Raw genomic sequence first — 14131 nt, forward strand, 5'->3', positions numbered from 1 at the left:
GAAATTTTCTGTTTTTCTTCATATTTAACAAAGCACATAAGCACTACTTTATTCTGAAGATGCTTACTGATCTTTATTGTTCACTGTTTTCCTAAGTGAAATCTGACTGTAATCTTGTACTCTGGGTTAATATCCCCTGGCTCAGTAGGTGGTACTAATCCAAAGAAATGGTAAATGAATCCCCCTTTGCTAAAGGGTATTTTTAGGCTTGAGGATGAACTTAATTCTTGTCTTCCTAGAGTCATGAAGACTCTCTCCCCTCTTTTTCAAGGAATGGTGCTACCCTAGGGTACTAATGTAAGAAGAACTTGGCCTCCCTTTGAGTTTTCAACTGGGAAAGGGTTAGTTCTTCTGTTTCATGACTAATGCAGAATTACTGCACGCTGAGCACATTTGCTACAGTTCTCTCTCTTGAGGTCAATAGTGGTTGAAGAGATCTCAGGGCAGAACTTAAAACCCAATTTGAGCATGGAGGTCTTTGGTTGTCTTCAAATTGATGGGTTTTGTAAAAGGGGTAGGTCATTCCCTCCACTACGCAACAATTATTAGTGGTTTCATGGGGGCAGTTCACGTGGCTCTGCTCCCTGCATCTAGCCTCTGGATAAAGGAAAGATAACAAACTACAATTAAATGGAATGTGGGATTGGGAATTGATATATACCTCATTTTTGCCATTGACATGCTTAGCCCACCACTTTACTTAGACTGCAAACATTCAGAGTTTCTTATGCAAGGAAACATGCATGTTTAAAATTTTCTTTTTGGGATGATTATGACTTCATATTCATACCCTTCCTATTTCTTCAGTAATCTTAACATTCATGTGGAAGTAAGTGTAAGATTGTATTAAATTAAAAGCTATTATTGCACCCTTAGTCTTATGTAAAGGCCCAAGAATAATTTAAAGCTGTAGCTTATCTTTTGTAGTCAAAGGAGCATATATTTGGTTCATATTTAATGACCATAATCATCAAAATAATAACAATAGCAGCAATAATAAAAGCAACAGCAATGATCAGTTGGGAGTTCAATACAAGTATTAGCTACAAATGGACTATCCTACCCAGGCAATTTTGAAAATCCAAGATCCTTGGCACAATATTTGGAGTTGTGACACAGTTGCAAAAAAGTTAATTTCTTTTGACTTCTGCCAGTTAGTATTAAACTTATGAGGCATGAAATCATCTAATTCTCGATAATAGGTTTTCTATAGAGTTCCCAGTAGAAAACATTTATGCTTGAAACATATGTGCCTAGATCTCACAAACCACAGGCACATTTATTTACAAAAATGCAGACAGTCTTCTCCTTTTAGTGCTCAGAAAAGAAATAATTTTTTAGAAAGATGGGAGAAAATGGGCCATAAATTTGCCCATATCTTTTGCGAAGTCTCAACAAATCAACTGAGTTAAAGCCTTAAAGCCTGGGATATATTACATTTGCATATTTATATATCCAAAATTTTGGCAATTGCTGCTTTTTCCTCATCTACATTTTATTCTAGTTTTATTCATTTTTTTTTTTTCTATTGGAGTGGTGTGTTTTATTTTTGTCATCAAGCAAAAGGTACAGGATGCTGGATAAGATCAAACTGAGATGAAATATTATCCCATTTCATGGTATGAAAGGATCAATTTTAACATATCAAGTTTCATGAAAGGCAGGGGAGATAAATACGTATTGGACACTGAACTGTCACTAACCTATTCTCAATCTCGTTTTCACTCGATATTTCAGAATATAGTCAGACCCTTGGGATACTATTCTGGGTTAAAATCTTGAAATTGTTTAGATTCAAAGGAAGGTATATCATTACATTTTAGCCCACCTCATGATCTTTTAGAACATGCTGATCATTTATAGAAAATAGTTAGTTGGCTCTCAGTTTTCTCTCTTGCTTGAAGTTTCCAAAACACATCGTTTTCACCTTCATTTAGAAGACAATTCTCTATTTCTGTGACTCTCTAATATCTTGCAGTTTCTAGTCTGGCTATCTAATTTTCTCTGACATTTTTATTCAGTCATATTTACTTATTGTCTCTGATTTTAGAAGTGTATTTTGCTGCCAAGAATTTAGAAAATACAGAAAGATATGAAGAGTAAAACAAAAAGCATTTACAGTCCTATCAGCCAGAGATGACCATGGTGTTTGTGTCCATATCTCCTCCTTTTGATGGAGGTATTTATACATGCATATTACCACACACACATGAAGTTGGATTTCTACTGTAAACTGACACTGGCTATTCATATTTTTCTTTAATATCCCCTGAAAAGTCATTTTTGTGAAACCTTCCCTGTACATTAGAATCACCTGAAAAGCTTTAAAAAAAAAAAAAAATTTGAATTTCAGCCTCACCCCATCTGATCGGGGTGGGTTTCATGCATAGGTATTTTTAAATGCCACCCACAGATGTTTATATTTTTCTACAAAACAGAGTACTGAACCATTTCTCTAGGGAATTCTGATTTTCCCCAAATCTTTGTTCTTGGAAATTTGTCAATAGCTAGACATAAAGTAATCTCTTCTCAGTGTAACTCTTCTCCTACCTGACCTCTCTGACATTCACAGATTAGATTGGATTATAGTTATAAATTCCTCACTCTGTTTGTATTATGGAATTATAAGTCTATGCTCTTTTCCAGGTGACTTTGCAAAACCTCCATTATAGAACAGGTGCAATATATATATCTGATTCTTTTACATATGACTCTATTTGGCCAATAGAAGTCAGTGGACATTGAGGTGAGAAAGGGCTTGAAATATGTTTAGCTTCTCATACTTCTTTCATAAACTATGAGAAAAACATGCCCATGTAGTGTTGATAGAGGGGACACATGGAGGATACTGGAACTCAACCTGTAGCTGAAGCCAAGCCCAGCTTGCCCAGACCATGCAGCAGAGCTTCTTCTGCTTCTCTTGACCCACAGACCAGCAGAAAGGAAAAACAAATGCATTGTTGTACGCACTGATATTTTGTGGGTTTGCAGCAAGCATCAGTGCAGAAAAACCTGACTGGTTCACCTTTCTTTTGATTTTTTGGTTTCTATGACACCACATTCTGTTTGTCTTTATACTGACCATTCCTACTTAGGGTACTTTTGACCTCTCTCCTTCTTCTGGTCAGTTATATAGAAATGTTGCCACAGACCTCCATTCTCAACCCTTTGTATATTCTTATTCAATAAATCCCCTCTGGCTAGCTTTTTCTCTCCCATTATTTAAGCTATATTGATTGCACCTAGATCATTATTTCCAGAATTTGGACAGCAAGTTCTTGGATTTTAAACTTGAAAGTGCCATTAAGCCTCAAATTCAGTCATGTACAAATTGGACTCACTACTTTCTCTTCTCAACCTGCTACTTTATATGAATTACCAATACTGGTTAATGCTACTATCTATACTGTCACTTCAACTAAAATTAAAAAAAGGATATTTTATACCCTTCTTTTTTCTTGAACTCCCATAGACAATTGGTTACCTGGCAAACTACTTGAAACATATCTGTCATGATGCATTTTATGAAGACTTCCCAGGATACTCCTAATCTCCAGAAAATTTGGTTATTCTGAACTGAGTTTTACCACTTTATTTTTACAACTTACATTTATAGTTTTTTTTCTCACTGCCTTCTCTAAACCTATTTATGTCAGCGCTTATGTCATCTTCATGTTTGATTTTATTGGGACCAATACAGTGCTGATACATGATAGGTATCCAGTAAATATTTGTTGATTAATACATATCAGAGTCTTGATAAATAATAAGGCTTTTTTAGAAATTGGCAGTATGACCAAGGATAAATTACTTGGTGTTTATTTTCAGTTTTCATGTCTATAAATTGGGAATGTGTTATACTATTCATCTTCACCAAAGAGATGTTGAAGGATTAACAAATAGAGTCATTTAAAACAAAACTGAAGGGCTAGAAATGATAATGAGTTATATTAGATTATGGAGCTTGGCTCATTGTGTTATTAGTATTCTCTCTGTCTATTGAATTTGTATTGCCAAATGATGACCTAATTATATCCTATTTGCCAGATGGTTAATTGTGGCAAGCAAAAAAAGATTTGCAGTTATTGTAAATATTGTCTTTTGAAGTAAAACATTTTCCAGAATTACTAAATTACCTTTAAAAATGATAATTTTCACCTTGCAAATTTGGAAACCTATTTCTGACTTTAATGACATTTTTTGTAAAAATGAGGAGAGGGTGATGTTTCAAAAAGGCCTAAGCTCTAATAAAATGACAGTGCAATTAAATTTAAAACAGTTTGGTTTTCTTTACAATGTAGGGCAGATTTTGTTCCAAGGAGCAGGATGATATAATATGATACATCAGGCACATAATATGACCCATCAGACCCTCTAAATGTGCCTGCTATTTTTTTATTCCTAAGAAGGCCCCAGGCTCTAAGTTGGAAGCCGTGTATATCCAAGTAGCAAAAACATTTCTATCAAACTTGTGAAACAAAAAAAAAAGACTAATATTTCAGGTACCATGTCACCATTCCAATTTGTAGAGTTTTATTTTAGACTTCAGAATCCAAGGCAACTCTTTGTCCTTATCTAAAGGAAGGCAGGGCTTGTTAAGACTTTTAAAGCACCAAATAACTTATAATATCTACCAGCCCCTACCTACCTCGGTATAAATCAAAACAAAATCAATGCAAAATCATCAAATAACTTTGACAGTCCAACACAGTTTTGATATTTCTTGTAATAACTTCTATGCCTTTTATAAAATATGAAATCTTTCAAAATTTGATTTTGGTGCTCCCATACTTAGCTATTTTCCTTAAGAGGTAGCTTATCTGCCAACTGGGAAATCAAGGTGTGATCCAAAGTTTCTCTGATATGTCATTATCCATTTGCTTCATTCTTATATCTGCTATTGTTATTTTGTCTCTTCCAAGCCAAATGTAAAAATAAAAGCAGAGCTCAGACTTTACAAAACTGACAAAATGTATTTTAGAAAGCCTATTCATCTATCAAAGTATTTATTGCTACAAGAAAAACTTTTAAAAAGAACAGTAGAAAAACAAACAAAATTAACTTCGTAAAATTAGCGTACATTCACTGAATCCACACCATGTGCAATGCACTAGGCTTTATATATTTTTTTTTAATTGAGATTGTTCACATACCATACAATTATCCAAAGAGCCAAAGTGTACAATCAATTGCCCATGGTACCATCATACAGGTGTGCAACCATCACCACAATTAATTTTTTTTCAATTTTTAGAACATTTTCATTACTCCAGAAAAGAAATAAAGACAAAAAAAGGAAACTCAAATCCTCCCATACCCCTAACCACCCCCTCTCCATTATTGATTCATAGTTTTAGTATAGTATATTTGCTACTGTTGATGAAAGAATGTTAAAGTACTATTAACTATAGTATATAGTTTGCAATAGATATGTATTTTTTTCCTATATGCCCCTCTATTATTAACTTCTAGTTATAGTGTCATACATTTGTTCTAGTTCATGAGAGAGACTTCTAACATTTGTATAGTTAATCATGGACATTGTCGATCACAAGATTCCCTGTTTTATACATTCCTATATTTTAACTGGCCAACTTTCCTTCTAGTGACAGACATGACTCTGAACTTCCCCTTTCCATGAACTTCACACACCATTCAGCACTGTTAGTTATTCTTACAACATGCTATCATCGCCTCTGTCCATTTGCAAAGGTTTACGTTCACTCTAGTTGAACATTCTGCTCATAATAAGCAACCGCTCCTCATTCTTGAGCCTTGTTCTATTTCCTGGTAACTTATATTTCATATCTATGGGTTTACATATTATAATTAGTTCATATCAGTGAGACCCTGCATTATTAGTCCTTATGTGTCTGACTTATTTCACGCAATATAGTGCCCTCAAGGCCTCTCCATCAACCCATTTTTTAAAGATGGTTTTGTTCATACACCATACAATCCATCCTAAGTAAACAGTTGTTGGTTCCCTTTACAGTCATGTATTTATGTATTCAGCACCATCATCACTATCAATATAAGGACATCTCCATTTCTTCCACAAACAAAGAGGAAGAGTCAAAGAAGGTAGAGGCACAAAAGAAAGAGTAAAAAGAAAGAGAGAGAGAGAGGAAAAAAAAAAAACAACGTGACAGCTAGAAAGCAGCAAAAGGAAAGATAGCATTAAACTAAGATAGAATAAAGTGTCAGACAACATCCCCAATGCCAGGAGTCCCATACCCTTCCCCTACGCCCCTGCCCCATATGCATTTGGCTTTTGTATATTGCCTTTGTTATATTAAAGGAAGCATAATACAATGTTTCTGTTAATTATAGCCTCCAGTTTGCATTGATTGTATTTTCCCCCCAATCCCACCCTATTTTTAATAACTTGCAATGCTGACATTCATTTGTTCTACCTCATATAAAAACATATTTGTACTTTTTATTATGATCATTGAGTACCCTAGGTTTCCCTGAGTTATACAGTCCCAGTCTTTATCTTTCCTCTTTCGGTTGGTGTCCCACATGGTCCTAAACTTCCTCTTTCAACCATGCTCACAGTCATCTTTGCTCAGTGTGCTTACGTTGCTGTGCTACTATCTCCCAAAATTGTTTTCCAAACCTCTCACTCCTGTCTTTTCCTTTCAGTCTACAGTGCTTCCTTTAGTGTTTCCTGCACAGCAGTTATCTTGTTCACAAACTCTGTCATTGTCTGTTTGTCAGAGAATATTTTAAGTTCTCCCTCATACTTGAAGGACAGTTTTGCCAGATACAGGATTCTTGGTTGGTGGTTTTTCTCTTTCAGTAACTTAAATATATCACCACATTTCCTTCTTGCCTCCATGGTTTCTATTGAGAAATCTGCACATAGTCTTATGAAACTTCCTTTGTGTGTGATGGGTTGGTTTTCTCTTGCTGCTTTCAGGATTCTCTCTTCATCTTTGACATTTGATAATCTGGTTATTAAGTGTCTTGGTGTAGGGCTATTCAGATCTATTCTGTTTGGGGTATGCTGCACTTGTTGGATCCGTAATTTTATGTCTTTCCTAAAAGATGGGAAATTTTCATTGATTACTTCCTCCTTTATTACTTCTGCCCCTTTTCCCTTCTCTTCTCCTTCTGGGACACCAATGATGAGTACATTCATTTTGTCCTTAAGTTCCTGGAGATGTTGCTTGTATTTTTCCATTCTTTTCTCTATCTTTTCTTTTGTGTGTAGGATTTCAGGTGCCTTGTTCTCCAGTTCCTGAGTGTTTTCTTCTGCCTCTTGAGAGCTGCTGTTGTATGTTTCCATTGTCTTTCATCTGTTGTGTTCTGCCTTTCATTTCCATAGATATTGCCAGTTGTTTTTCTGAACTTTCAATTTCTACCATATGTACGCACATTATTTTCATTATATGCTTCATCTATTTTGTGATATCTTCCTTAAACTTTTTGAATTGATTTAGTAATAGGTGTTTCAATTCCTGTATTTCAGTTGAAGTGTAAGTTTCTTCCTTTGACTGGGCCATTACTTCATTTTTCTTAGTGTAGGTTGTAGTTTTCTGTTGTCTAGGCATCTGGTTTCCTTGGTTACCTCAATCAGATTTTCCCAGACCAGAATGGGCTCAGGTCTTGGAAGGAGGGAATAGTATCCTGTTTCCCTGAGAATGTCTTAGAAGATTGGTACACCCTGTGAGGCCTCAAGTCACTGTGCTTTTCTGCCCAGCAGGTGGCGCCTGTCAGCCTGTAGCTCCAGACTGGTGTAAGGAGGTGTGGCCTGTGGCTGTTTTCTCCCAGGCTCTGGGGTTTGGTTCTGAATGGAAGGTGGGTAGTAGAGCTGGGCACCACCTCTTTCCTCTTAGGGAAGATACCCTCACTAAACAGAGGTCATTAGCATTTGAATAGTCTCTGCCTGTGTTATCTCCACCCTTGTCTGGGTCAGAGAAATGGGAACTGAAAATGGCTGAGGCTTTCTCTACCAAGCTGAAAAAGGGAGAAAAGCCCCCTTCAGAGCCAGTCCATGGCCACCCTCTGGCTCTTCAAGGTCAGTCGTCACCAAAAGCCTCTGTCTGCTTTTTGGGGATTCGTATCTTATATTGAGCAGTCCATGTTTGTTAATTAAAATCCCAGTTGGAGCTCAGCTGAGCTATATTTGCTTGCTTGGAGACTTCTGCTCTCTAGCACCATGAGGCTTTGCAGTTTGGGCCATTGGGGGAGGGGTATCCTGGCTTGGATCCTCAGTTTTACTGACAGATTTTATGCTGCTATCTCAGGCATTCCTCCCAATTCATGTTGGTGTATAATTAGTGGACAGTCACATTTGTCCCCCTACAGTTATTCCAGATTATTTACTAGTTGTTCCTGGTTGTTTATAGTTGTTCCAGGGGGACAAACTAGCTTCCACTCCTCTCTATGCCACCATCTTCTTCCATCTCCTATAATTTTGTTTTCTGAAAAAGTTATCTGATACTTTATATTGTTATCTATTTGTCAGTCTTAAGCAAATGTAGTGGCAATCAAGTCACAGAACACAAATACTGATGTTACATGATATTGCTTATTCCATCACAGTTCAATAAGTGAAGAAAAATAAAAGTATTACTCTTTTTTAAAAATAGCATTCATTAGAGCCCAACATTGATCTCATCTGTACTGTAATCATAGTGTTTGCTACCAATCACCTTATTTGCAAAATGAATTGCTTAGACACATATTTAATATTGAATGGAACTGGCCTTCATAACTACTTCTTTATTGTTATCAATCAGCTATTTACATAGTCACAGGAGAAACCATATCATTATTCACTGGTAAACAGAGTAACAAAATTGAATTTAATCCCTACTAGGCTCTGAAGTCATAATCTTTGCACAACACTTAATGTTTTCACTACTTATTAATTCATTTATAATTGTGCTACACTCACAAAAGTTAAGCAGCTAGCAAACAGTAGATCTTTCACTGCTGTTTATGTGGAGATAAACAAATAGGTGCAAAATGTGTTGGAGTGAATCTGTTAACTCAAATGATTATATAGGGTGTTAGTGGTTCCGGTTAACTTTACTAATCCATTCCTTACACATTTTTAAAAGTAATTTCTAGGAACAAGTCACTGTGCTAGATTTTGGGAATCTAGAGATGATTAAGAGCAACAGTTCAAGATATGATAGTGCCTAAAGTCTTGCAGGTATGTACAAGAAAACTCTGGATTATATAGTTTATGCTTTCTGAAATATCCTGATTAAAGAGAGAATGGGGAACTGACAACCTAGCCTGAATGCTTGGTATTTTTTTTTTTTAATCATTTTTAATCATTTTAAAAATAGTAGAATATAACATATATACGTAAAAGTGATAGCTTTCCGAGTGCAATTTAACAAATAATTAGCAAATTTCAAAGAATATTATAGGTTACAATTCCACAGTTTGTTATGTCCTTATTAGGAAATACAACATATATACAAAAAGGTACTATCTTTCAAAGTATGTTTTAACAAGTAGATATATAGGAAATTTCTAAAGTTATTATGAGTTATAGTATCATAGTTTTAGTTATTTCCTTATAGTGAAATATAACATACATAGAAAAAGGTATTGCTTTCAAATTACAATTTAAGAAGTAGCTATAGAACAAATTTAAAAGGATGCTATGGGTTCAGTGCCACCATTTCAATTCTTTCCTTCTAAGTGTTCTAATACCCTTGCAACTAAGAAAAAGAAAATTATATAGAGAGTCAGTATTCATAGTCCTTTTTTAAATTCCATCTTGTCTGTTGCTGCCCCTTCCTGTAGTTAATCACTTTCCCAATCTTCAGGGGTGTCTAGGCAGTGACCACCCTAACCTGTTCATGTTGAAAAGGGGTGTTGACATTAAGGGAAAAGGGGACACATCTGGTTAATGTTCTTGAAAACACTATTGCCTCTAGGTTTTAGGACTTAGCTGGCATAGGAGCACTCTAAAGGATTTAAGTTTCTGAAGAATAAATTTAGTGAGTGAAACTTTTAGAGAGTCTCAGATAGGCATCCGGGTATTCTTTAACCTTTTCGGGACTACTGTTGACTTGGGCTCATTGTACTGTGGTCCTTTGGGATATCTAGCTGAAGCTTACATAGGAGTAACCTCCAGGACAACCTCCTGCCTCTATTTGAAATCTCTTAGCCACTAAAACCTTATTTTGTTGCCCTTCTTTTCCCCCTTTTGGTCAAAAAGGCATTCGCAATCCCTCGATGCCCAGGTCAGGCTCATTCCCAGAATCCATGTCCCATATCACAAGGAAGGCTTATTCATCTTGGGGGTCCTGTCCCACATAGGAGGGAGGGTGATGAATTTAGTTGCAGAGTTGGGCTTAGAGAAAGTCCATGTTTGAGCAACAAAACCAGGGAGCCATCTTGGCACCCCTGCCCGTGTGTGCTCCCCAGGCCCAGGCCCACCCCCTTGGCCCTTTGCTGATACCTTCTCCTCAGTCCCTGGGGCTGGTGTAAGGTCCAGCTACTCTGCCCATTCTGAGATGCGGATACTATGGGTCTGGGCCAGGGCCCAGCACCTCACTCTGGTTGGTGACCCCTCCTGTGCTCCTCATGATCCTGACACACTCTGGGTGCCACTGTGGAACGGGGTCCTCGGTGGGTTTGGCTGGCTTTCTGTGGCCTCTGAACCACCAGCAGTACCACAACCACCCCCCTTTTCCTTTTTTTTTTTTCAATCTTCATTTTATTGAGATATATTCATATACCACGCAGTCATACAAAACAAATCATACTTTCGATTGTTCACAGTACCATTACATAGCTGTACATTCATCACCCAAATCAATCCCTGACACCTTCATTAGCACACACACAAGAATAGCAAGAATAATAATTAGAGTGAAAAAGAGCAATTGAAGTAAAAAAGAACACTGGGTACCTTTGTCTGTTTGTTTCCTTCCCCTATTTTTCTACTCATCCATCCATAAACTAGACGAAGTGGAGTGTGGTCCTTATGGCTTTCCCAATCCCCTTGTCACCCCTCATAAGCTACATTTTTATACAACTGTCTTCGAGATTCATGGGTTCTGGGTTGTAGTTTGATAGTTTCAGGTATCCACCACCAGCTACCCCAATTCTTTAGAACCTAAAAAGGGTTGTCTAAAGTGTGCGTAAGAGTGCCCACCAGAGTGACCTCTCGGCTCCTTTTGGATTCTCTCTGCCACTGAAGCTTATTTCATTTCCTTTCACATCCCCCTTTTGGTCAAGAAGATGTTCTCCATCCCACGATGCCAGGTCTAAATTCCTCCCCGGGAGTCATATTCCACGTTGCCAGGGAGATTCACTCCCCTGGGTGTCTGATCCCACGTAGGGGGGAAGGCAGTGATTTCACCTTTCAAGTTGGTTTAGCCAGAGAGAGAGGGCCACATCTGAGCAACAAAGAGGCATTCGGGAGGAGGCTCTTAGGCACAACCATAGGGAGGCCTAGCCTCTTCTTTGCAGCAACCGTCTTCCCAAGGGTAAAATCTGTGGTAGAGGGCCCAACCCATCAAACCACCAGTCCCCTATGTCTGTGGTCATGTTAGCAACCATGGAGGTGGGGTAGGCGAATACCCCTGCATTCTCCACAGGCTCCTCAAGGGGGCACTACATCTTTTTTTTTTTCCTTGTTTTTTTTTTTTTTTTTTTAACTTTCCCTTCTTTTTTAAATCAACTGTATGAAAAAAAAGTTAAAAAGAAAACAAACATACAATAAAAGAACATTTCAAAGAGACCATAACAAGGGAGTAAGAAAAAGACAACTAACCTAAGATAACTGCTTAACTTCCAACATGTTCCTACTTTACCCCAAGAAAGTTACCTAATATAGCAACATTTCTGTGAACTTGCTCCTACTATATCCATCAGAAATTAACAGACCATAGTCATTCCTGGGCATCCCCAGAACGTTAAATAGCTTATCTGTTCTTCTTGGATTATTGTTCCCCCTTCCTTAATTGCTCTCTATTGCTAGTTCCCCTACATTCTACATTATAAGCCATTTGTTTTACATTTTTCAAAGTTCACATTAGTGGTAGCATATAATATTTCTCTTTTTGTGCCTGGCTTATTTCGCTTAGCATTATGTCCTCAAGGTTCATCCATGTTGTCATATGTTTCACGAGATCGTTCCTTCTTACTGCCGCGTAGTATTCCATCGTGTGTATATACCACATTTTATTTATCCACTCATCTGTTGAAGGACATTTGGGTTGTTTCCATCTCTTGGTAATTATGAATAATGCTGCTATGAACATTGGCGTGCAGATATCTGTTCGTGTCACTGCTTTCCGATCTTCCGGGTATATACCGAGAAGTGCAATCGCTGGATCGAATGGTAGCTCTATATCTAGTTTTCTAAGGAGCTGCCAGACTGACTTCCAGAGTGGCTGAACCATTATACAGTCCCACCAACAGTGAATAAGAGTTCCAATTTCTCCACATCCCCTCCAGCATTTGTAGTTTCCTGTTTGTTTAATGGCAGCCATTCTAACCGGTGTTAGATGGTATCTCATTGTGGTCTTAATTTGCATCTCTCTAATAGCTAGTGAAGCTGAACATTTTTTCATGTGTTTCTTGGCCATTTGTATTTCCTCTTCAGAGAACTGTCTTTTCATATCTTTTGCCCTTTTTATAATTGGGCCAACTGTACTGTTGTCATTGAGTTGTAGGATTTCTTTATATATGCAAGATATCAGTCTTTTGTCAGATACATGGTTTCCAAAAATTTTTTCCCATTGAGTTGGCTGCCTCTTTACCTTTTTGAGAAATTCCTTTGAGGTGCAGAAACTTCTAAGCTTGAGGAGTTCCCATTTATCTTTTTTCTCTTTTGTTGCTTGTGCTTTGGGTGTAAAGTCTAGGAAGTGGCCGCCTAATACAAGGTCTTGAAGATGTTTTCCTACATTATCTTCTAGGAGTTTTATGGTACTTTCTTTTATATTGAGATCTTTGGTCCATTTTGAGTTAATTTTTGTGTAGGGGGTGAGGTAGGGGTCTTCTTTCATTCTTTTGGATATGGATATCCAACTCTCCCAGCCCCATTTGTTGAAAAGACCATTATGACTCAGTTCAGTGACTTTGGGGGCCTTATCAAAGATCATTCGGCCATAGAGCTGAGGGTCTGTCTCCGAATTCTCAATTCGATTCTATTGATCTATATGTCTATCTTTGTGCCAGTACCATGCTGTTTTGGCAACTGTGGCTTTATAATAAGCTTCAAAGTCAGGGAGTGTAAGGCCTCCCACTTCGTTTTTCTTTTTTAGAGTGTCTTTAGCAATTCGAGGCATCTTCCCTTTCCAAATAAATTTGATAACTAGCTTTTCCAAGTCTGCAAAGTAGGTTGTTGGAATTTTGATTGGGATTGCATTGAATCTGTAGATGAGTTTGGGTAGAATTGACATCTTAATGACATTTAGTCTTCCTATCCATGAACATGGAATATTTTTCCATCTTTTAAGGTCCCCTTCTATTTCTTTTAGTAGAGTTATGTAGTTTTCTTTGTATAGGTCTTTTACATCTTTGCTTAAGTTTATTCCTAGGTACTTGATTTTTTTAGTTGCTATTGAAAATGGTATCTTTTTCTTGAGTGCCTCTTCAGTTTGTTCATTTCTAGCATATAGAAACATTACTGACTTATGTGCATTAACCTTGTATCCCGCTACTTTGCTAAATTTGTTTATTAGCTCTAGTAGCTGTATCGTCGATTTCTCAGGGTTTTCTAGATATAAGATCATATCATCTGCAAACAATGACAGTTTTACTTCTTCTTTTCCAATTTGGATGCCTTTTACTTCTTTGTCTTGCCAGATTGCCCTGGCTAGCACTTCCAGCACAATGTTGAATAACAGTGGTGATAGCGGGCATCCTTGTCTTGTTCCTGATCATAGAGGGAAAGCTTTCAGTCTCTCACTATTGAGTACTATGCTGGCTGTGGGTTTTTCATATATGCTCTTTATCATGTTGAGGAAGTTTCCTTCAATTCCTACCTTTTGAAGTGTTTTTATCAAAAAGGGATGTTGGATTTTGTCAAATGCTTTTTCAGCATCTATTGAGATGATCAATTGATTTTTCCCTTTTGACTTGTTAATGTGTTGTAATACATTGATTGATTTTCTTATGTTGAACCATCCTTGCATGCCTGGAA

Source organism: Choloepus didactylus, chromosome 2 (genome assembly GCF_015220235.1).
Source record: "Choloepus didactylus isolate mChoDid1 chromosome 2, mChoDid1.pri, whole genome shotgun sequence".
Taxonomy (NCBI): domain Eukaryota; kingdom Metazoa; phylum Chordata; class Mammalia; order Pilosa; family Megalonychidae; genus Choloepus; species Choloepus didactylus.